Here is a 23,671-nt window from a genome sequence, read left to right on the forward strand (position 1 = left end):
TCTGCTATCTTTTATTTCTCACTTTATGGGCTATCTGCCAATAGTCTTATCCACTCCAGAGGCAAACACTGGTATAGATATACTAGTCTCAAGCCTATATATCTATTGGATCACCAGAACTATATTCTTAACTCACTGGATGGCTCCACTTGGATATTCAGCACACACTTTATTTTATTTTTAAAGTATTGTTTAATTGAATTATAGTTGATGTACAATATTATATGTTACAGGTGTACAATATAGTGATTCACAATATTTAAAGGTCATGCTCCATTTATAGCTATTATAAAATATTGGCTATATTCCCTGTGCTGTGCAATATAACCTTGTAGCTTAGTTTATACATAATAGTTTGTACCTCTTTATCTCCTACCACTCTGTTGCCCCTCCCCCCTTCCCTCTCCCCATGGGTAGCCACGAGTTTTTTCTCTATATCTGTGAGTCTGCTTCTTTTTTGTTATATCCACTAGTTTGTTGTATTTTTTAGATTTCACATATAAGTGATATCCTATAGTATTTGTCTTTCTCTGTCTGATTATTTCAGTTAATAATTCCAAGTCCTTCCATGTTGCTGCAAATGGCAAAATTTCTTCTTTTATGGCAGCATAGTATTCCATTTGTGTATATATATACCACATCTTTATCTATTCATCTGTTGACGGTCACTTTGGTTGCTTCCGTATCTTGACTATTGTGAATAGTGCTGCTATGAACATTGGGGTGCATGTATCTCTTCGAATTAGTGTTTTCGTTTTTTTTCAGATATACACCCAGGAGTGGAATTGCTCGGTCATGTGGTAGTTCTATTTTTAGTTTTCTGAGAAACTGCCATACTGTTTTCCACAGTGGCTGCACCAGTTTATGTTTCCACCAACAGTCAACACACACTTTAAATGAAACATGATTTGTTCCCTTCCAATCAGCCTTTACTCCTATATGTACTTAGATTAACTGGATTCCAGAATCTTCTTAGATTTCTTACTGTTCCTCAACATTTAAAATTCTTTGAAAAAAAAATCAATAGGAACTATTTTTTCTCTTTCTTGAATGTCTCTTGAATCTGCCTTTTCCTCCTATTCTTGCTGCTATTGCCTCAGTTCACGCTTTTATTATTTCTTATTGAGAATATTGCTCTCTAATGCTACAGAGCAATGTAGCATAGATATGGTAAAGTAAAAAGAATATAGGCTTTGGAGTTGAACAAACCTTTAGAATATCATTTCCAACTCTTAATATTTAAATAAAGTTTCTGAAGTTACTTAATTTATTTGGGTCATGATTTTTCCCTCTGTAAAATGAGGAATCATAATATTTACTTTCAGGGTTATTGTAAAGATTTAATATTATAATATACATAAAGTACCCAGTACCATGCCTAGTATGTAATAGCTGTTTAATAAATGACAGGTACCTTTTGTATGCAGTTGTAGTGTGAAATAAATGCAATTAAGAGACAAACAAAAGAAGAATCATATTGACACCTGTAACTGGGAATTTCAGGACACTGTCACCCAGGGCTGACACAATGTTGTAGAGCTCTTTTTTCCCTTTCACCTCTGTTTTTTCTCATATGTTGGCTTCTATTTTATACAGACTCTTTCTGTGTAATGGCAGGATGGCTGTTGGGAACTCTCAGCCTGCATCTTTAGACTATGTTTACTGAAAGGATCCATGGCTTAACCTCAGGAAAGAACTCAGATTGGCTCTGCTTGAATCACATGCTTATCCATGAACCAATTGTGCGTCCCAGGAAATGCAGCACTAAAATTGACCCAACCTTGTGGTTCTGTGGGACACTGATTGACAGTCCCACCAAGACTGCCCAGAGTGGAGAGGAAGTTCTCACGAGGAAATGAACACTTTCAGACAAAACAACATGCCCACCATACCTTCCCTACCCAATCTCCTTGTCTCCAGTATTTCTATCCAGCATATCCTCCATGAGATAAGATTATTTTTCGAAAATGTAGAATGTACTATGTAACTCTCAAAACCTTAAAAAACTATACTCTGCTTAGAGAACATAGCACCAACTTCTTTACAGGGCTTCAAATATGCACACTATTTGACCTCAGCAACCTTCCATTCTTTCCCCCTGTGTACCACCAATACCATCCAGTCCCTCAACACGCACTGAGTTTTCCCTCTTCTTGCTTTTGCTCAAGGTCTCTGCTTGGAATGACTTTAGTTTCCATCTTAGCATGGCGGTAGCCAATTTATTTTTCTAGACTTCAATGGATTTAATTCTTCTGGTTTACCCAGAACTCCTCTTTCTAGGAGAACCTGCTTCTCTCCCTTTGCAATGATGCGTTTTGAAAGCCTTGCCAATCACCGACCTAGGCCGTATACATCATCATGCTTGTGACCCTAATGATTGATCCAAGGGTGAGCAAGTAACCCCAGCTGGGCCAGTTGGAGTCCTTCCAAGGTTGAAGGTAGGTAAGGGACACCCTTTCCTTCTGAATCATTACTTTGGAATGACGTTTAGCCCAAAGCTGCCAGTGACCATGTTCCCTATGACAAGGAGAAAGCTCACATGTAGTAGGAGACAATGAGGCCAACATGCAAAAAGAATCAGATAAGAGAGCTGGGAGACTAAGGGAGTCAAGGTGGTCCAGCCCTTGTTCTAATAGTGGTAAACCATAATCTCCTTTTTCCCCTTAAACCACTTTGAATTGAGTCTCTGTCACTTGAAAGGAATAGTCTTCAGGTCCACATTAAATATTTCTTCCTCTATGCAGCCTTTCTAGACTGTAACCTTATAGACCTGCTTTATTATACAATTACCATCTGCTTTTTCCAAAGGTATAGTTAAGTATTTACTTATTCCACTAGGTTCAATCATTCAGTAACATTTGCCAAGTGTTACTGTGTTTCCCACTGGGCTAGACTGGGAGCTTGTCTTATACCCCACTCAGCACAGTGCCTAGTACACAGTAGAATTTTAAAAAATGTTTATTACTTTGAATTGCTAAATGTTGTTCAAAGAAGGGTTTTCTTCCCATTGTGTCTGATGACATGTATTTCTCTCTCCATTCAGGTTCTGCACTGGTAATAGAATCACAAATGATCTACAATATTTCACTGAAAATGTAATTTTTGAAAAATACGTGAACAAGTGGAGAACATAAGCTACATTCGAAGTAGAAAAGGTTAGTTTTCAAATAATGAACTTAAGCCATTTCTGTGTCTTACCTCTAAATAGCAGGTACAAATTGGTTTATTTGCATTTTCTTGGTTAATCACACATTTTGGAATAATCTTTCCATGTGGAAGTCATTGATAACAGGATCTAATGCTGGAGACCAAAGTGCCATTAGCTTCATTGAATTGAAGCATTTTCAGAGGTTGGAGTCAAAGCCTGGGAATTAGAAATTGTGGGTCTTAGTTACATCTTGGTCACAGATTGGTTGTTTTCTTAGAAGCATACAACCTCAAAAAATTCAAGTGCCTGTAAAATGAAGATGAGAATCTTTGCCTCCTTCAACATCAGCCTTCTACGTGGTTTAATGAAATATTACCTGTACACGCCTTTGATTTCCGAGGATGGTGTGCCTTACTTTCCTGAGCTCTTAAATAGAGTGGCCATGTAGCATCGTGGACGAACAGGTAAATTAAGGCCTCTGGCGTGGTGGAAAGCAAAGTCTAGGTGTTTGTAAGAAAGGCTCAGAAACAGGAGAGGGAAGGGAGCCACCCTGAATTGGTGGCTCCTCTCCACGAACTGCGTGTTAAGCAAGGGTCTTTACTTATCTGTAATCCTTCGAAAATTTTATGAGATAAATAGAGAACACATTTTACCCATAATGAGACCAAACTTCAGATACCTTAAATAATTTTCTTCAGGGTCACACAAACAACAACTGGATGATGGTCTGTGTGCTGGTCTTTGTAGAATTAATTATGCTGTCGGAAGGCTGTGCTTTTGGTGCTGGCATATTAAGCCATTTACTCATAACAGTTAATAAAAACTAGGCGCCTGTTTCGGACATTTTTTCAAAAGTAGTGCTATACATTTTATTATTGATTACTGTCAGCAATAAGAGGAACTTTGAGCTTCAGCGTGTTTTGCTGTATCAGAATGGCTCATAAATTTAAAAAGTTAGCCCTTGAGTTTGTCTCTAGATGGGACTATAGGAATGCTGTGGGCATTCTTTCTCAAAGTACAGATTAGGCATCAGATTCACTTGTGAAGCTTGCTGAAAAAAAACAACCCTGGAGCCATTTCATGTAGATTCTCACTCTGAAGAATGTGTGTGTGTGTGTGTGTGTGTTTACATGCTCTTCTCTGAGATAGGAAGATAGTGATCCAAGAATGACAGGTTTCCCTGGGAGAAGACTCAAGCCAGTCCAGGGGAGGTGCATGAGTGTGGGAAACTCTATGAAATCTAGGTTATCTGTAAGGTATCCTGGAGTCCCTAAACTCTCCCTCCAGTTGTACACATTTCTAAATTGGCTTTGGAATTGACCCGTTCTTCATAAAACTTGTGTGGCAGAGACAACACCTGGTCCTGACAGGTTATCCTCTCTCATCCGGGAGCATGTTCAAGTCAAAACAGCTAACAGAGGGGAGGAGAGAGCACTCTGGGTGAACATGGGAAGCAGGGAAAGTGAGAATCCTTCGGCAACAAGCCCAAAACCTTACCATTAAGGAGGCTGCACCCCTTTCAACCACCAGATAAGACGAGATAATACCTTCATGTTTCACTTGGCCAGTTTATAATGTGGCACTCAAAGGGAAGCAAGAGTGTCAAGCTGGTGTCTGCATTATCTGATTTCCCCCACACTGCCCCTGCTGTCCCCCATTGTGTCAGAAGTGCATTACTTGTTGGAGCAGTGAGGCTCAGCAAACCTGGAGAGTGGGGCTGGGAGGATTATGGGGAAGAGCAGTGAGGCTCAACTAATGTGGGGGAGTGGAGAGAGGCAGGGACACATAACAGCACAAGCTCTGCTTTGACTCACATGACCAAATCCAGCTGAAAAGCCGGTTCAGATTTTAGTGTAACAACTCTATTGGCAAAAGACAGCAAGGGTTTTCCCCAAGCTGTTTCTTCAGAATTCAGAGGAAACAGTGCTAGAAGGATGTAAATACTACTCTCTTAATTTATTTTATTAAAAAGAAGTTTAAGTGTGTGCGTGTGTGTGTGTATATACACGTGTGTGCACTCATTCATTCCTCCCTACACTGGCATGGAAACATGGAAGGAGTCTCTCTTGGAAATGGCCATACAGTGCTATAGGATAAAGCTATTTCACTGATATTTTTCTTGTCCATAACACACAGAATTTAATCTGATATTCCTTCCCCATGGAAACTGGCAATATTCAAACCATATAGCATGGGTGTCTGATGAGGATTAGGGTGTATGAGGGTCCACAGCTTAATTTGAGACTATATGCAAAATTCTATATGCAAAAATAAACAGTCTGTGGCATAGCCAAAACAAGTATAGATTGACTATGAATTCTGAACAGTTCATACACTCATTCTTAATCAATATAGGTATAGTAATCACATTGATTATGAAAACTGATCTTAGGGACTTCCCTGGTGGCACAGTCGTTAAGAATCCGCCTGCCAAAAAAAAAAAAAAAGAATACACCTGCTAATGCAAGGGACACAGGTTCCATCCCTGGTCCGGGAAGATCCCACATGAGGTGGGGCAACTAAGCCCATGTGCCTGCGTGCCTAGCGCCCATGCTCTGCAACAAGAGAAGCCACCGCAATGAGAAGCCTGCGCACCACAACGAAGAGTAGCTCCCACTCGCCGCGACCAGAGAAAGCCCGTGTGCAGCAACAAAAAGACCCAATGCAGCCAAATAAATAAATAAATAAAATTTTAGAAAAAGAAAACTGATCTTAGAAAACCATAGGGATCATTTAAAATACTGACGTTTAACAAGTCTAAATAGATCAGATCATAAGTGATGCCCTTTTCCTCATCTCCTTATGAAAGAAAAATTTAAATTCTTCAGGTGAGCATACCCGAAGAAAGTGCACAGTAACTTTTACTAGAGAATTCAACTGTACTTTTAAAATGAACATTAAGCAATAATAAACAGTAATAATAAAACAGCTACCCTTTACTGACTAACTACTGTGTACCTGACATAGTGGTGTTTTACATATATTATCTTAATTAATTCTCTCAAAAGCTATAGGACTTAATGCTTAATGCTGTTAGTATCCCCGTGAAGCCGAGAGAGTTCAAGTTCACACAGCTAAAATAAGTGGTGGATTTAGGAATGGAACCTATAAAAGCCTGATCCCTGGAACCTGGCTCTTAAGCATTACTCTATTCTAGAACCACAAACACCTTCAACATAACCCAGAGACGTAGCAAGAGGAGTTAAAAGACTAGTCATATTGGGCTTCCCTGGTAGCGCAGTGGTTGAGAGTCCGCCTGCCGATGCAGGGGACACGGGTTTGTGCCCCGGTCCGGGAAGATTCCACATCCCGCGGAGCGGCTGGGCCCGTGAGCCATGGCCGCTGAGCCTACGCGTCCGGAGCCTGTGCTCCACAACAGAAGGGGCCACAACAGTGAGAGGCCCGCGTACTGCAAAAAAAAAAAAAAAAAAAAAGACATCATATTGATGGATCTAGGATGAGGTTTTCCAAATTCATAAATTGGGGTTGTTCAGTAGATCACATAACTTCATTAAAGTAAATCAAGTAATCCTCCTTGCTTGCTAGGCTGATATTTATAAAGGATGGGCCAGGGAGATAAATTTCCAGTTAAAGTTTGTTCCAAGCATGGCTGTTCCTATAAACTTATATAAGGTAACCACCATCCCACTGTCAAAAAGACCCCAGAGAAACCTTACTACAATCTCTTTAGGTTACTTTTAAATGAAGAACTGCTATTTAGAAAAGAAATATACTTTCACTGTAAATAAAAAAGAAAAATACAGATATATTCAAGAAAAAAAATCACCCATCCATAACTCCATCACTGTTTAATTTTGTTGTTATATTCTCCTAGTTTCTGTGTGTTCGTACATAAATTTCTATTGTTTTTTGTAATTTATTTAGTTATTTATTTAGTTTTGGCTGTGTTGGGTCTTCGTTGCTGCACATGGGCTTTCTCTAGTTGCGGCGAGCAGGGGCTACTCTTCGTTGCGGTGCATGGGCTTCTCATTGCGGTGGCTTCTCTTGTAGCAGACCACGGGCTCTAGGCGCACAGGCTTCAGTAGCTGTGGCTCGCGGGCTTAGCTGCTCCGCGGCATGTGGGATCTTCCCGGACCAGGGCTTGAACCCATGTCCCCTGCATTGGCAGGCAGATTCTTAGCCACTGTGCCACCAGGGAAGTCCCATAAATTTCTATTTTTAAATAAAAATTAGATACACCATAATAATATTTCATTTACTGTCTTTTCCTGTCAATATATTAATATATGATTTAGCAGCCACAACCCAGCTTCACATCTTATGAATTGTGAAACTTCAGGAAAATTGTTTAGTTTCTAAGTGCCTCAATTTTCTTTTTTGTAAAATAGAGATAATATCAATATAATGTTGCCATAAAGGTTTATTTTTAATATTTGAAAAATGCTTAGGGCAGTGCCTGGCACATAATATTATAAAATAAATACCGGAGAAAAGTATGTGTACCTTTTAAAGAATTCTTTCTGTATTCTTTTCTTACCTTCCAGAAAGCGTCTACCAACTGATATGCTTAGAGCACAGCATGTGAGTGGAGTACCCATTTTCCTGCTCCCGTGGCAGAGTGGTTAATAGTGTGGGAGGTCAGGCCAAAATCTTGCTCCATTGTCCAGTAGCCATGTTATCCTGGGAAAGTTGCTTGACCATGCTAAGGGTCACTTTCTTTTTCTGTAAAATGGGAATGACAATAAATATCTGCTTTTTAGGATTGTTAGGAAGCTGAAATGAGATGATATAAGTGATTAGCACAGTGCCTCACATAGAGAAAGGGATCAATAAATGCTAACTATTAGTCTATGTTTGCAGTCCCTCCACATTAAAGATAAGGAAAATTAGGACCAGTAAGTATGTCATCCATGGCTGAAGAACTAAAGTAATAAGCCAAAATGATACAGGAAATCCAGTGAGGGGGATATTTCTGGCTCGAGGTGATAAATTGTTTTGTGCCTTGCTGACCAATATGGATATCTTTAAAAAAAAAATATTTCCAGGATGCCTTCCTGTGGTTAGCGCTCAGCATATATTCATTAGTGACATGGACAGTGGCACAGAAAGTATGCTCATTAAACCTGCTAGTGTGAGGGAGCGAGGGCATGAGCTTCACCTTGAAAGAAAGAACCAAGAAAATATGATTCTACCAGGAAATGTGATAGTAGTCTACTTGAAGAGAAAAATCGGTTGCCAAAGTACCACGTGCGAAATGAATGATTATGTTCAAACCAAGAAGAAAAAGCTCTATCAGCCAATCTGTGCAAAACAACTGTATGATGAATGTAATACTACAGATTAAGTTAACCTGAAAGCCTTGAGCAGATAGACTGAGAACAGGGTGGTGTCCTGCTCTTTTGGGGCACCCCTGATCAGCCTTTCAGATAAGTAACAAGATAGGATTGGGTTCCCTAATGAGGGATGGTCTTGCAGAGTGTAGGACTTCATCAGAGGGGACCTACAATACAAATGGCTAAAAAAAAAAAAAAAAAAGAACAGCATTATTCACTTTGAGGAATTTGTCAGACATTTTTGTTATTTTTTTAAGTACAGGCAAGACTCTCTTAGGAAGTATACAGTTGTTTATTTCCACTGAGATTAGAACAATAGGAAGTGGATTTCAAACTGAAGCATGGAAGATTTAAGTTAGAATGATTGAAAAAAAACTTACAATTAGTGTGAAATGTAAAACACTGCAAATGATTACCAAGTAAAACTACGTAATCTTTCCAGAATTATTCAAAATAAGACTTTTCTGTATTAGTTTCAAATTATTTTCGTAGGTGTTAACTAAAGGCAGGAGAATAGGCTGGGTAGACTCTCAAGATTCCTTTCTATGATTTGATGATAAAAAAGACTTGATCCTATAAAGATTGCTCTGGCTTCTTTTCTATTGAGGCTACCCAAGGAACAGCTGTTGCCTTGACAACAAGGGACAGTCTTAGGTTCCTCATATGCTAGTAGGAAAATGGCCAATTTTCTTGTTCATAAGAGAAAACTGTTAATGTGTGCATTTCTTTCTCTCTCTCCCCCACCTGTCTCGCTTCCACTCTCTCTGTCCTACCATTATTAGCCACCCTTACATGAACCTCAGTGAAAGAGTTCAAAGAAGATGAGAAAAAGGTGGTAGAATAGTTTGTATTTTCAGAAATACCCACCGAAACTTCAGAAACTCATTCACAAAAGACTTTGGAGTAAGGTAATGCTATAGGAATACCAAGAGATCAGCCTTCAATGTGTAGAGAAGAAAAACAATGGATGACATAAAATTCTTAGAATGTGGGCAGACACACTGAACAGATTCCAAGAGGAAGGAATCAATATACCTTCACTGATGTCTCAACATGGGATGAATGACATAACCACCACTTCCAACTATCTAGATACACGTATATAGACATCACCCACTTTTGACTAAACTGAGTAGATTGTATACAGACCTAGCTTTACATAAGATTTATGTGAATAATACTACAGAACATAGTAGAAGAACAGCAGTTACTTCACATACAATTCACTAAAGTAATAGGCAACAATTAGTTCCCCTAGGACAAAAACCTTAGGATAATACCTGCTTTCTCCTTTGCTACCTGAAATGTAGCCAAATGCAGGCTAGGAAACAGATTGACAACTGATAAAAAGTGCTTTGAGTAAACTTACCCATATATTATGTGGGGAGCTATAGCTCGTTGAATTAAAGTAAGCCAACTCTCTGCAGTGTCTCTTAAAGCCTCAACTATAAGAAAGCCAAGTTTGTTAGCCCAATGGAGTGGTGCTTTTTCCGTACAGAAGCATGGGAGGTTCATGCTGCAGCTCTGAACCAGCCTTGTTTTTATACTGCGCTCAAATGGATGGTGTGTTACAGTGTCATGACAACACACATTTTCTTGTATGTTTACCCTACCTTTTTCTACATAGTGATTATACGGTGGGTGTGTTTTTTGTTTGCTGTTTCCCCACTACCTCCCAAGGATTTTTTTTTTGGAGGGGTGATATTATTGTTGTTAAAAAGTATTTTTCTTCTGGTTATAAAAAAATTCAAGCTTGTTGTAAAGAATATGAAAAACGTTCACAGAATAACAAAGAAGGAAATGAAAGAATCTTGGTATTGTTTTGAAGAGCAGTACTGAAAGCAAAGAAAGCCAATACCAATATTTTTTTTTACTAAATGCTAGGATAGCATAAGACACAGGATATTACTTCCTGCCTGTTTTCTTTATTTTTCTGTGTCTACCATGGTCCCGGGAGAATAACACTCTAATGATGTGCAAAAACATGCAGGTACCCGTAGGCGATGCTATATATTCTGATGACGTAGAGTGGGATTGTCAAGCACGTGAGAGAATATATAAGGTTGGAAAGGCTAAGCAAAACCACATTTACACTTTGATGAGATAATGTTAAGGATATTTTGAAAACTCTGCTACTTGTGGCACAATATTGCTGGTGGATTTTGGAGCTAGCTTTTCTCATCCCAAGCCCACTGGTCCCCAATATTTTTCACAGAATGAGAAGACCATCCTCTTGGTTGGTCCCACTTTTTTTTTTTTTTTTTTTTTTTTGCGGTACGCGGGCCTCTCACTGCTGTGGCCTCTCCGGTTGCGGAGCACAGGCTCCGGACGCGCGGGCTCAGCAGCCATGGCTCACGGGCCCAGCCGTTCCGCGGCATGTGGGATCTTCCCGGACCGGGGCACGAACCCGTGTCCCCTGCATCGACAGGCAGACTCTCAACCACTGCGCCACCAGGGAAGCCCTGGTCCCACTTTTAAACAGTCACAAAGTCTTATCTTCTGCCTTTTTTCTCTTTCCCTATTTCAGACCCACATTACTGATCCGCTTTCCATTCATCTCCCCCATTTAAAATTATTCAGTGTGTCCCTATTGTCTATAAGAAAATATCTTTGTGTTGTGGTACCTTTCAATTCTCCCTGCCTCATCTCATGTTACTCTCCCAGGCAAATGCTACCCTCAAAAGTCACCCCATTCCCCATTCAGTAGTGTTGAACTACTTGTAATTTCTCACTTCTCTTCACCGCTCAGGCTCAAGATTTTCCATATTATTACCTTTTTCTTGTTATTCTCTCTACCTGGAATACACTTTCACCTCAGCTTTTCTCCAGGAACATTTATATCCCCATCTTTGGAGTTTCAGATAAGACCTTATTCTTTTTTTTTTTTATAGAGTGCATACATTTTATTGCTTTCTCATTGGCTACATTATTTTTTTTAATTTTAATTTTATATTGGAGTGTAGTTGATTAACAATGATGTGTTATAGGTGTACAGCAAAGTGATTCAGTTATACCCATATGAGTGTCCATTCTTTTTCAAATTCTTTTCCCATTTCGGTTATTACAGAATATTGAGCCAAGTTCCCTGTGCTATACAGTAGGTCCTTGTTGTTTATCTATTTTAAATATAGTAGTGTATACATGTCAATCTCAAACTGCCAATCTAGCCCTCCCCCACACCCTTTCCCCCGGTAACCATAAATTTGTTCTCTAAGTCTGTGCGTGTTTCTGTTTTGTAAATAAGTTAATTTGTATCATTTTTTTAGATTCCGCATGTAAGCAATATCATATGGTATTTGTCTTTCTGTGTCTACCTTACTTCACTTAGTATGATAATCTCTTGGTCGATCCATGCTGCTGCAAATGGCATTATTTCATTATTTTTAATTTCTGAGTAATAATCCATTGTATATATGTAGCACATTTTCTTTATTCATTCATCGATCGATGGACATTTAGGTTGCTTCCATGTCTTGACTATTGTAAACAGTGCTGCAATGAACAATGGGGTGCATGTATCCTTTCAAACCATTGTTTTTTCTGGATATACACCCAGGAGTGGGATTGCTAGATATGGTAGCTCTATTCTTAGTTTTTGAAGGAACCTCCATATTGTTCTCCAGTGTGGTTGTATCAATTTATATTCCCACCAACAATGTAGGAGGGTTCCCTTTTCTCCACACCCTCTCCAGCATTTATTATTTTATAGACTTTTTGATGATGGCCATTTGGACTGTGTGAAGTGATACCTCATTTGCATTTCTCTAATAATTGGCGATGTGGAGCATCTTTTCATGTGTTTGTTGGCCATTTATCTGTACGTCTTCTTTGGAGAAGTGTCTATTTAGGTATTCTGCCCATTTTTTGATTGGGTTGTTTGTTTCTTTCACATGAGCTGCATGAGCTGTTTGTAAACTTTGGAGATCAATCCCTTGTCAGTCGCATTGTTTGCAAATATTTTCTCCTATTCTGTGGGTTGTTTTTTCATTTTGTTTATGGTTTCCTTTGCTGTACAAATGCTTTTGAGTTTAATTAGGTCCCATTTGTTTTTTTTTTATTTTTATTTTCATTACTCTAGGAGGTGGATCAAAAAAGATCTCGCTATGATTTATGTCAGAGAGTGTTCTGCTTATGTTTTCCTCTAAGAGTTTTATAGTGTCTGGTCTTACATTTAGGAGGTAAGTCCTTATTCTAATGGTGTGACTGCTCTGCCCTTGATCCCCTCCCACCTGGAGACAGACATGCTTCCCTGATGAGTCTTGATAGCTTGCCATACTGTGTGCACTTGGTATGCTTTAGCTCATTTAACAAAGGTTCTGGAGGGCAGCATCCTACAAGTTTTTCTCACTGATACATATCACTATCACTTACTACAGAGAGCATGTCACACCTTAGGTGCTCAAAGACTATACAATGAGAATGAGTGAATAAAGGAATGATGAATGTCTACTGTGTGCCTAGTGCTGGGGAGCCAGTGTTAAATCAGCTAGACCTCTCTGACCTATGTTGCTTACAATGTAATAGGGGGGCTCAGGGAAGTAAACAGAGGAAATGTCATGATAGCCGAAATATGATGCCAGGGGAAATGTATATAGGTCAGGGAAGGTAGACATTAGCTGGGAAAATATGGGAAGAGTGCCCAGGCAGCAGGAACAGATGTGCTAAGGCTTAAAGTGAGAGAGAACTTGAAGAAAAGGAAACAAATTCACTCGGGCTAGAATTCCCAGTGTGAGATGAAGAAGAGTGAGAGACGAGAGCGGGGAGGGAGAAGGCCCAGTTCATGAGGGCCTCAGAATCCACGTTAGGGAGGCCTTGGAGAGCTGGGGAGGGATGATGTGCTAAGATCTGTGGGTTAAAAAACTCATTTTGGCTGAGGCGTGGAGATGATATTAGAGAGATCGATTATGGAGGCAGTTACCTGTTAGGAGACGGCTTTTGTCGGTGGTTTCTCCACTTGATAGTAAACACCTTGAGGGGAAGGATAATCACTTTTTCAATTTTGTAAATTAAGGGCTTAGGTCAATGTTTCTTTAATGAATGACAAACTCTACATATGTCAATTATCATACCTCAGAAAAACAAAAATAAAAAAGCCCCTTCTTTTAAGAAGTTGCATCCCCTGTGGCTCATCTAGTCATTGGGTCAATATAACTACCTCCAGGTAAGCTGGTTACACAAAGGAGATTTAGTGGCACCTCCACCCTGACCTTGCTCGTGATAGATACATAAGTTGATTTATTTTACCTTACCTTGCCTATATTATAACTGACCATTTTTTTGGCTTTTTCATGAAGATGTCATTCCTGGATTAAGATCATGGCTTTTCCATGTTGCATAATCTACCTAAGAATAATCCATGCAACTCTGCCTCTTTGTGTTTATTCAAAGACTGGTGAAAGAGTTAATGAAGATATGAATTAAGGAAAGCATAAATGATAAAATAGTCATCTGAAAGGTTACTTCTGACTTCCCTGTATTTGTATTAGAATCTAGTCATTAAAGTGATATAATTCACTGAATAAAATCATTTTATTAAGCCTTTGGTCAGCAGATTATTAATACCTATATTATATATAGAACTCATCTAAAATTAGTAATTATAGCTCTCATTTTTCTTTTGATACAACGAAAAGAGTAAAAGAATTTTCAAAGTATGTGAGAGGACTCTGTGAAATAACATCACAGTTAATCAAAATTTAATACAATAAACTAATAAAATAGTAAAAATGTTCTAATTTAATATTAGTAGTAGATGTCTTCTTCTTATCCTTATTTTATATACAATGACACTTTCAAAGCATTATAAATTTGTGAGCTAATAACATATCACAAATCTACAAAAATATGAAAAGCCAAAAAAATTGATAACTTCTGATTCAGATTATATGTCAGTTTTCATTATTGTGTTTCTAGTAAATAAGTAACATAAATGAACTATTTGTAGGGTGGTGGGTGATATGGATTATTTTTCCTGATACCTAATTAGAGTCCCTACTTTTCTAAAACTTTCAGTCTTTCACGATTCACAATGAAACATTAATTTGTATGGTTCACTTAATCAGATTCAACAAACTTTGTTTATAAAATTTCATATACCTAAGTTTTTTAGCATATGTTATCTTCTAAGTGGTTAATTTACATGTTGATCTATCCATGACAATCTTACATTTAAACTTTCATTGTTAATTATTATCATTGTTATGGTTGCTTCACATTAATAGCAACTAACAATGTTTAGAAGAATAAAAGGGACTCTGATTTTGCATCTGGATGTTTTTTAATGCAATGACACAGAGTTCTGTGTCACACCAAAGATTTTGTCATTTTACAGTGAGAATGAGCTGGGGGAAAATAGTTGTTAATAGATTGTTAGGTTGGTATTTGGGCCACAATTATTTCTGGGGGGTTTTCTCCTTAAGAACATCTTTAATACTGCACCCAGAGATTTGACTCAGATGTCAGGAATAATGAGCTTCATTATAAAGTAGACCTTGATGATAGTTCTGGCTAAAAAAGAAAGAAAAGATTGAAAAAAAGAGGTATTTGTGGTACTTTACATAGACAGACATGTAGCACCATCTACTGGATTAGAATAAATGAATAAAATCTGTATTTCCACTAGCAAAAGTATGAAACTATGAATATCAAAGCTTCCTATAGCTTGATAGGAATTGGTTTAGCCAATTCTTTTGATTCTGATGATTGTTTTACTAGTAGATGAGAGTACTTTGCTATATAGGGCCTTCTTTTCCCCTCTGTCTTTGCATCTAGGAAATTTTTTTTTTTTGCATCATGTGTACACACACACACACACACACACACACGCATATCCCATTGTACCCAACTAAATCATGTAATTTTTTTTACAAGGCAGTTGTTGCCATTGGCAAAAGAAATTTTGTGAATGTAATTTCCCCGAAAAGGATATTAGAAAGTCCGTAATTAAGGTCTTTCCTTTACTGTTTCTCTGCAGTAGAAAATGTTTTCTTTAAATATAGTTAAGGCCTCCTGTTATCAGTAGAAATAAATCCTTAAAAATAATCCATTCAATAATTCATTAATTAAACAAGTATTAATCAAGGGATTACTATGTTTCAGCAACAATGATAAGAACATTAAAAAACAGAACAGTGATTTCAGAAATATTGCATAATATTTGTCTGTGAGGTAAGTGTTCCTTTGTAAAGACTTACATCCATCCCTTTCATTAACTGAGCAGCCAATTATCCGATATAGCTTTGTAAAATGTACAAGTTTGCAAAATGTTATAGATACTGGTCAAAATATTCAGCACTAAAAACATGTTTTGTATAGGGAGGAAAACTGTGGAACAGAACAATTATAAGACCTTTCTGACCTTTCAATGAGACTGTTATCTCATTATCCAAGTCATTAACTATTTCATAATAAAATGAATTTCCTCAGGAGGGAGTGAGTACCTCAGCAATACAATAGCAGTGTAAAAGCACTGCATGTTGCTGAGGTGCATGTTGTAGTCAGGGGCTATCTTGGAAGTTTCTTCTAATTCTGAGGTTATATAAATGCTCTGAATCTAGTCATATGGAACTATATTAAGAATGAATTACATAAAAGAAAATCTGAGAAAATGGAGACATTTACCATATTTCTGGGTAGGAAGACAATACAATAAAAGTTTAATTTCTTCTTAAATTATTATGTATATTCAAGGAAATTTCAATGAAAAATCCTAGGGTTCTTTGACCTTTTTTGAACTTCACAACTTGATTGCAAGGAAGTGTTTGAAAATAAATAAGAGTAGTTGTGATGGTGGTGATAGATGGTGTGCTTGGCCCTACCATAGTAAGAAGCTATGCTACTCAAAACAGTGTGGTTCTTTTGTAGAGATAGATAAATAAGTCAATGAAATACCAGACATCTAGAAACATATCATTATATATATATGAGAATTTAGTATACAAAAGGACACATTTCAAACCACAGGAGTGAGACAGACTATTTAACAAATGGTGTTGAGAAAATTCCTATTTATTTTGGAAAAGAACTATGAATCTATGTCCTGTCATACACAAACATAAATTTTATGTGCATTAGAATTTTAATGTAGAATATATAATTATAAAAGTACTTATATAATTATAAAAGTACTTGGGAATTTGGGGTTACCAGATGCAAATTATTATATATAGAATGGATAAACAACAAGGTCCTACTGTATAGCACATGGAACTATATTCAATAATCTATGATAAACTATAATGGAAAAGAATATATATAAAAAAAGAATATATATAGGTATAATTGAATCACTTTGCTGTACAGCAGAAATTAAGACAACATTGCAAATCAACTATATTTCAATTAAAAAAATAAAGTTCTAGGGCTTCCCTGGTGGGTGGAGCAGTGGGTGAGAGTCCGCCTGCCGATGCAGGGGACACGGGTTCGTGCCCCGGTCCGGGAATATCCCATATGCCGCGGAGCAGCTTGGCCCGTGAGCCATGGCCACTGAGCCTGCGCGTGCGGAGCCTGTGCTCCGCAACGGGAGAGGCCACAACAGTGAAAGGCCCGCGTATCGCAAAAATAAATAAATAAATAAATAAATAAAGTTCTTGGGAAGCTGAAAAAAAGTACTAAAAAATATATAAATAACATATATAAATATTTTAATGAATAAACAACAATAAATTTTAATGAATAAATACTAAATCTTAATATAAACTTTAATATTAAATATATTAAACTTTTAATAAGAGTAAAATTTAAATAAATAAAATATGTTATATATAATACTTATATATAAATAAATAATATATAAAATAGTTTATTTTTATAGTCTTCCGGGCAAGGCTTTCCTTAGTGAGATGCAAAACAAAAGTTATCAAGGAAAAGACTGACAGATTTAACTATTTAAAAAAACTCCTCTTTTCATTTATGTATTTATTCTCTCAGCAGATTTTTATTGAGCATTACCATGTGCAGATATTGTTCTAGTTTCTGAATATAGTGTGAACAAAATGCATATGGTTCCTATTGTCATGCATATTATAGTCTAGTGGCAAATATAGAAAATAAGTAAACAAAATAAAAATATAAGTACTAATTATGGTGAATTAGTCTCAATGTAATTACTAAATGTGAAAATTTTGCTGTAAGACAGAGTAACAAGTAAAAGCTATATTTGATTGAATGGGCAAGGAAGGCCTCTCTACGGAGGTTATATATAAACTGAAGAATATAGAGCCCTGCAGAATACTCTAGAACTAGACATTATGGAAGAAAATATTCCAGGCAGAGGGATCAGTATATATGAAGACCCAAAGGCTGGGAGACTCCTTGGTTTTTTGAAGCTCTAAGGAAATAATTAAAACAATTCAAGGTGGCTGAAACATAGTGAATAAGGGGAAAGATGGCAAGAGATGAGCTTGGAAAAAATTTGTCAGGGATAAGATCACATAGGATTTTGTAGACCAGATTAAGGATTTTGGATTTAATTCCAACTAAACCAGGAATCCACTGAAGAGTTTTAACTTGGAAGAAATCTGATTTAAGTTTAAAAAAGCCTTTAAAATGGTACAACTACTTTGGAAAAGGTCTGGAATGTTTTATAAACATGCCCTGCTGTCAGCAATTGTACTCCTTGGTATTTATCCAAGAGAAATAAAAACATATGTCCTTGAAAAGGCTTGTCTTGAGAGTACACATTAATAATTCTGAAACACATTTAAATGTACTTTGGGGTTGAAAAAATAAGTAAATGGCTGATGGATAGTGGGAGCAAGGTTTCTCACTGTCAGGAGGGAAGTTTCAAATAAATAAGAAGGGAAGGCTAGAATAAACTCTGTGGTACTGGATTGGAGTCAGAGACATCAGTATGTACTAATGTTTAGCTTATACAGATAGACACAAAGATGATTATAGATTTGTGAATTCTTGGGTTAGTATACATCATATATTATCTAGTTTTGTCTGCTGAGAGAGCCCAGAAGCACTGACAACCCAGTAACAGCAAACATACCCAGAGCCCAGATCTTGATTTCTAAATGCCATTCTCCAATAAAAGGAATCAGAGCTCCTTGGAGAAATGGCTAATTCTCAGGCTGTGTAAGGGAAAATACAAGATGGCCCGGAGTACTTTGTAGGCCAGAAAGTAAGGAGGTGCTCAAAAAACAAAAAGATGAAGGCATGTCAAAGATACAGGGGCCAATGGCCAGAGCTGGAACAAATTGGGTAACAAAATAGCATAGTTTGGATTATAATCCAAAGTATAAAATATATATGAGTCCACAGTAATATAAATAAATAATTGAATAAATAAATAAATAAATGGAGAGGATAGACTCCTACTTACAGAAAAGTCTCAAATAATACATGTAGATACTCTCTTTTTGGGAGGTAGAGTGTAATCTCTCTCCTCGAAGGCAGACCGAACTCAGTGAATCATTTAGAGTATGGAAAGGGAAATAGTAGCTTTACAATGGAGAAACCTGGCAAACGCTATCTTAACAAAATGATCACAGGTAAAATCACCAGTAATGCCATGATGACATCACGAGCCCTCTGATAAGATGTGATGAGAAGTGTATTTCACCTCTGTGGTTTTCTTCCCCCAAACCCATAACTCCAGACTAATTATGAGAAAACCATCAGATAAAACATTAAGAGACATTTAGAGAACTTCTATATGAAATAACTGACCAGTACTTCTCAATACTGTTCAGGTTACAAAAAACAAGAAAAAACTGAGAACTTGTTACAGACCAAGGAAGACTAAGGAGACATGATAACAAAATGCAATGTGGTATGCTAGATTATATCCTGAAACAGAAAAAACATGGATGGAAAGACTGGAAATCTGGAGTTTAGTTTATAGTAATGGGCCAATGTTGGCTTCTTTCTTTTGTCTAATGTACCATGGTAATGTGTGATGATAATATTAGAGGAAACTGAAACTACATGAGGGATATATGGGATATTATCTTTGGGGAAGTGGTGATGTTCCACCTCTTGAGCATAGTTTAGGTTAACCTGGTGTATGCATTTGTCCAAACTCAAGATATGTGTATTTGTTTGTATATAAATTTTACCTATAGAGGGAAGAATGTAAACAAAAGTAAACATATGCATAGTGAAGTCTTTAGGGGGGAAGTGTACTGATCACTGCAATTTACTTTGAAATGCATCAATAAATAACATGAATTGATGAGTGGATGGATAGATGGGTATGTAACAGCAAGAATAGTCAAACACTCATGGTAGGACCTAGGAAACATCTAGATCACGGGAATAATGGTGCTTACTGTAAAATTATTTCAGCTTTTCTATATGTGGGAAATATTTCAAAATTAGATGTTGTAAGTAAAAGATTACCTTAACTGTTGAGGGAGAATGGATTTCGGGGGAACAAGAGTAGAAGCAGATTGTTGAGGATGCCATTGCAGTAGTGCAGTGAGAGATGATGATTGTTTGGAGTGGTGGTAGTGGACTTGGAAGGGAGTCATAAAAGCCAAGAGAAGAAAATGTTTTAATAGGGAAAGAATAGTTGAGCTGAATGTAGCCCATAGATCAGGTAAGTTGATGATGAACGTATCCACTGGAATATGAAGCATACTGATGGCAATGAGAGCAGTTTCTGAGGTGTTGTATAGCAAAATACACTAAAAAAAGTTAAAAAAAACCCCCAAAAATTAGGAGAAAAATACTCATACACACACACAAACATGCACAAAGAAACTATAACATAAAAAACACTGCCATAATTCAATAAGAAGAAACAACCTAACGGGAAAAAATGGACAAAGGATATGATAAAGAAATTCTTAGCAGAAGAAATGTGATGTTCAGTCTCACTCATAATTATATAATTGTCAATAAACAATGAAAAACCATATTTTACTCTTTAGGTTGTAAAATATTTGATACTTCATAAGAATACTGTCATATTTTGTAGGTATGCAAAGACATTTTGAAAGATAATTTAGTGGTATCTATCAAAATAAAATTGTTTATACCTGTTTTCCATTAATTTTACTTCTAAGAAAATGTCATGCAGAAATACTTACATAGGTGTTCAAGATTATATCCTATTCACCAAATATAACACTAACTGAAAGATGCATTCCAATTTTGGAGATATTAAAATGTGAAAATAAGTATAGTCTAGAATTGATGAAATACAGTATTAGAAAGGTGTTCATTATAGCATTGTTTATAAAGTTAAAATTGATTGATGATACTGAATTTTAAGCTGCTATTAAAAGACCAAAGATCTAATATACTGACACGGAAACATAGCCACTATTGTTAAGTGAAAAAATGAATTTGCAAAATATTTAGGTTTTTATTTCTATAGGAAAAAATTAATATATGTATATACTTACAGCTTCATTTAAAAAAATGCCGGTAGGGGCTTCCCTGGTGGCGCAGTGGTTGAGAGTCTGCCTGCCGATGCAGGGGACACGGGTTCGTGCCCCGGTTCGGGAAGATCCCACATGCCGCGGAGCGGCTGGGCCCGTGAGCCATGGCCGCTGAGCCTGCACGTCCGGAGCCTGTGCTCTGCAACGGGAGAGGACACAACAGTGAGAGGCCCGCGTACCACAAAAAAAAAAAAAAAAATGCCGGTAGGATAAACACCAAAATGGGGCAAACTTTTGAGAATGAGATTGGCATGGAGCTGAGGATATCTTTTCCTTTTACTTCATACATATATGTATTTTTCTTTCTTATAAAACAAAGATCATGTTATTTTTGCAAAACCCCAAATCTCTTCATATTTTAGCCTTAACAACCTGATCTGGATGAAGTTATCTATTTGAGAATGAGATAGTAAAAGGGTAACATCTACCTTAGCATTTGGGGATTAAATTGATTATTTCATGGTTAGTGACAAGGCTTGTAAAACTTTGGGCTTTATTTCTAAATCTGAATGAATAATGATAGGGTTAGAATCTGGAAGCTGTAGAATTATAAAAGTGGGAGGAAATGGATGATAGGAATACTGTGGTGATGAGGGGGAGAAGCAGGGATATTGTTTAAAGGCAGAAATGTAGAATTTAGAGGATGCATGGACATTTTGTCCAAAATTCAACATTGTATAATCATTATCCTGAAATTCAGGAAATAGAAGCCTTGAGATATGGGAAATGGGATTCTTTGCAGGGATTTGGCTGCCAAAGTTCTTATGTCCTTGGGGCCTACAGAAGTACCCAGCAAAGACAGCTGCAGTCATACATTTGGCAGCTACAGCTGACACTGAGAGGGGTGGATCAACAGATTGGCACAGGCGAAGGCAGCTGCCTCAATATTCACATTTTAAAATAATCATTAAACAAGGGACATTGCCATAACAATTTTTAAATATAAATAACAATATGTCATCTTAATATATGCTGGATATTAACATTTTCATTAGTAGTGTTGACTAAACTATTATAAAATAAAAGATGATCTCTATTAAGGTTATTTAAGCTGTAAAAGTCCATTATTCCATATAGGTCAACATTCCCTCTACAAGCTCTCTTTCTCTTAACCACCTTGGAAATTTAGGCATTGTAGAACTGGAGAATAAAATGCCTTGCTAACTCTAGACTTTGAAGACACTATCTCTAAGTCCATAATGCTAAATATATGGAAAACCATGTAAGCACAAAGAGACAAAGCTACAAAAGATTTCAAAAGTATAGCGACAAACCAAGGGTAAAAAAAGACATTTTCAAGACATTTGAGGAAATATGAATGTGAAAAGATACTGATCATGAAGAGTTATTTTGATACTGTTAATTTTGTCAGATGTGCTAATGATAGTGTTTATGTTATAAAACGTAAAACATTAGTGATACATGCTCCAGTAGTTATGGGTGACATGTTATGTTTGTGATTTACTTTAAAATGCTTCAGCAAAAGATCCAGATGAAACTAATATGGCAAAAAAAAAAAAAAAAGAAAGAATGTTAAGTCATGGTGATAAGTATATAGGGGTTCATTATACCCTGCTCTCTATTCTTACATATATTTAAACTTTTTATAATAAAAAAGGTTAACAATGAACAGGTAAAATAAAATTGAAAAGGGCAAAAAAAGCTACATATATTTGACTATTGGATAAGCAAAATTAATTGGTCCTCACAATGAAGTGGTAGAGTATTCCAGCCAACAACACCCCTCATTGCAGACAGCATAGTTTGAGACCTGTTTCCTAGTTTAGGTCCTGCTTACTTTACCCACTTCACCTCAGGGAGCTTCACTTCATTTATCTAGGAAATGAAAGAATTAGGTTAGTTCACTGTTTTGTGCTTTCCAGTTCTGAGAAGCGGGTACATAAAACACGGGTCATAAACTCAAACTCCTACCGGTGCCAAGCAGTTAATTCAAATGAGTGAATTGGTAAAGTGCTTGCCAGTCTAAAGCGGTTAGACTTTTTCGAGTTTAGGAAGAAATATAGGTTTCTGTGTGGAATTAAAGATGTGTAAATGCTAACAAATGAAAATGTAAAGAAAATAGGGACTTCCCTGGCGGTCCAGTGGTTAAGACACTGCGCTTCCATTGCAGGGGGCACGGGTTTGATCCCCGGTGGGGGAACTAAGATCCCACATGCTGCCTAGCCAAAAAAAAAAAAAGGAAATAAAGGTGTGGGAACTCTGCGCTGCAGGTTTGCCATCTCGGGGCAGTTCACGACTGCGGTCAACTAGGACTCTGCAACCGGGCAGAAGACCATTGGGTGGGAGACCAGAAGTTAAAACAGACGAAGATCAAAACATCCAGCAATGATTCTAGGGAGTGAATTGTGCTTCAAAATACCTGTCTACTTCAGCCTACAAGATTTCATCTACTAATGAAACTCAACAAACGCCACTTGAAAGGAAAGCTAGGTTTATTCTTTTCGTTAGCGCTCATCTTCCGCCCGCGATCGCAGCTGCGTAGCGCAACGCAGGTCCGGTGCCCTGTGGTCCCCTGGAGACTGCAGGCGCCACCGATTCTATGCCTCCCGGGAGCGCCGAAGGGGCTAACCGGAGCCGCACATTGAAGGACTGTTATGCCGGTACCTGGCAATCCCAAGGAACCTCTGGAGGAGTAAGTTGATTCGCTTCGCTGGGTGCCCAAGAAGAAAAAGTTGCACTGGATCCTGGGAAGGAGTTCTCAACCGGAAGATTTGCCTGGGCGCTTCCTGTTTGGTAACTAAGGGCGCGAAACGGTTGCTAGAGCTCCAGTAGCAACTACCCCGGAGCTTTGCGAGTTCCTTGGGTTGCCTTAGGTG

The 23,671-nt window shown here is 37.5% G+C and overlaps 1 long non-coding RNA gene across 2 annotated transcripts; it reads right to left on the reverse strand.

The window, feature by feature from the left end:
- Positions 1-3,199: 3,199 nt before the first annotated feature.
- Positions 3,200-23,553, reverse strand: LOC115856526 (uncharacterized). 2 transcript variants are annotated; one of them, XR_009563615.1, is made up of 5 exons: positions 23,460-23,542; positions 22,544-22,670; positions 20,799-20,973; positions 7,647-7,831; positions 3,200-3,364 (listed from the first exon to the last, which is right to left on the reverse strand). It is a non-coding gene; the product is annotated as an uncharacterized lncRNA (long non-coding RNA). The 2 variants fall into 2 exon arrangements; XR_009563614.1 differs by lacking the exon at positions 22,544-22,670 and having other exon boundaries at positions 23,460-23,553.
- Between the last annotated feature and the right edge of the window lie 118 nt (positions 23,554-23,671).

This window comes from Globicephala melas, chromosome 4 (genome assembly GCF_963455315.2).
Source record: "Globicephala melas chromosome 4, mGloMel1.2, whole genome shotgun sequence".
In the NCBI taxonomy this organism is placed as follows: Eukaryota; Metazoa; Chordata; class Mammalia; order Artiodactyla; family Delphinidae; genus Globicephala; species Globicephala melas.